Source organism: Natrix helvetica, assembly GCF_964273705.1.
Source record: "Natrix helvetica genome assembly, chromosome: 3".
Taxonomy (NCBI): Eukaryota; Metazoa; Chordata; class Lepidosauria; order Squamata; family Natricidae; genus Natrix; species Natrix helvetica.
Window position 1 is genome coordinate 90227760 of NC_138549.1, and position 2496 is coordinate 90230255.

The following is a 2496-nucleotide window of genomic DNA, read 5'->3' on the forward strand; positions in this document are numbered from 1 at the left end:
TAGGGGTCACCAAGAGGTGGGTTCCTACCGGTTTGGACCAGTTCGACTGAACTGGTAGTAACTTGGCGGACTGGGTCGCTAGAACCGGCAGCAACCCAGGCCTGACACATCCTCGAATCGGCGGCGCCATCTTGTTTTTCGGTTCTGCGCATGCGCAGAACAATTTTCATTGCAAAAGTAGTTTTTTTTCATTTTTAAGTTTTTGCGCATGCACAGACCTTTTTATTTGCAACTGTGCACAAGTGCGGAGTGCACGTCTGGCCCGTGGGTTTGCGAAGCGAGCACACATGTGCAAAATTTTTGCGTGCACCGAACCGGCAATAATGCTGGCAGCAACCTCCTGCTGAAAACCCTTAGAGAGGGCTGTAAAAGTACTGTGAAGTGGTATATAAGTCTAAGGGCTATTGTTATTGCTATTTTATATGTGCTGCTTTACAGCCTAAGTGGTTCTAGAAGTGGTTATAGAAGAATATAGATGCAGTTTTGCAATTGCTATTAGCTGCTGCAGAAGGGAGGCATCTTAAAACAGGCAGGTTTCCTCAAACTTTGTAGGTAAGTACAAAGTGAATATTCAGAACATACTTGTGTCCAAATGTTTCGTCATTTAAGGATGAGTTTGGAAAACACCTCATCTTCTTTCAAAAGATGGTTGCTGAAGGCATGCTGTATTCCATCGTATATTCTGATCAAGATGGACCACTTAATTATGTGCAAACCAGTGACGTGCGGTGAGGTTTATGGCTGGTGAGGCTGGTGACGTCATCAGGAAGGCGGGGAATGGGACCACGTGTGCTGGAGGCTCAGGCTGCCTCAGCCTCCAGCACACGTGATCCCATTCCCCGCCTTCCTGAGCGTGCTCTGCCGGCTCGCGCTCCGCAGTCCTCGAAAGCGACTGGGGAACGACGAGTCGCTTTCGTGCCTTCGTCATCCGGGAGCGCCGACAACATTTCTGCCTCCACCCTCCGCAGCTCCCGGGTGCGGCCGGACGGATGTAGCCACAGTGACGCCGAGGCAGTCTGGGCGGACGAAATAGCGAGCGAGACATCCTGATCCTCGGTCGCTCGCCCACCGGACTGCCTCGGCGCCATTCTGGCTACCTCCGTCCGGGCGCGCCCGGGAGCTGCGGAGGGCAGAGGCAGAAATGTTGTCGGTGCTCCCGGATGACGAAGGCACGAAAGCGACTGGGAAACCCAGTCGCTTTCGTGCCTTCGTCATCCGGGAGTGCCGACAACATTTCTGCCTCCGCAGCTCCCGGCCGCGGCCGGACAGATGTATATAATATTATAATATTATATATATATATATGTATATATGTATATATATATATATATATATATATATAGTATATAATATTATATACTATTATTTCATGAAGAGACGTGAGGCTCTGCCTCCCCTGCCTCCCCTGACCTCACGTCCCTGGTGCAAACATCATGTGCTTAGCTCTCCTGATTTTCTTATGCTCTATTTCTGAAATAAATAAGGATCATAAGAATATTAATTCTTGCCCTATTGAAAAAAAAATTGGAAGTGGAGAATATGGTATTGGACAGAGACGTTTGTAGGCTGTATGTAAGCTACCATTTCCTTGCCAAGAGGAATGATCAAAATATTTTATTTTACTTTGGGCAGAATTTACCTGTAATACTGCATTGTAACCACTGTGCCACCCCAGCTCTGTCAGTAAGTAGGCATGCAAATATAATCTTTGGACTTTTATATTTAATATAAACATGACTTCAGTTATTATTTAATGAAAGCTACACAGCAATTGCTGTGGAAATGTTATCTGTCATTTCTTGCCTTCTTGACGTCTGAGCAAGATAATATATGAAAGAACAACCTAGATTCCATACTTCTCTTTGAAAAAGCAAAGAGAGGCTATATTAATGTTTGTGGCGTAGAGAAAGAATGGTTTAATTCCTTGGCCATTGGCACATCTTACATTAATGGAATTTGCTTCCACAGTGGGTGGGATATGATTTTTGATGGATCCATGGCAAAGCATGGAAGGAGGGCTTCGCTGTAAGTATCACAATTTTGATGGGGATCCATCCCTCTGCTACTTCAAAAAGCAAAAACAGATGTATGAAACACAACTTTAGATGTCATGCACTATCTCCTTTGGCTCAAAAAAGAGAAGAAAATAAAAAGAAGATTACATTGCCAGAGGAACTCAATATCCCATGTCTCTTCTATTTCAAGAAATACAACCGGGCACACATTTATTATAATAAATGCTGTTCACATTTGGTTTCTTGATTTTTCAAATGGGTGACGTTTGCAAGTAACCTTCCCTTTTGCTTACTTACGAGCACATGATGGTGTGTTCCAAGTATTCCTCTTGTCAAAGAGTTATTTATTATTCCTTCCAGGCTGTCACGATGACCCACAAACATCTCTTATTCCAAAGAATATCATTTTACTTTTGCGCAAATGAAAAGCTGAGAAATCAAAGGCAGCAGAGAGTGTAATACTAAGCGAAAATGATTCTGG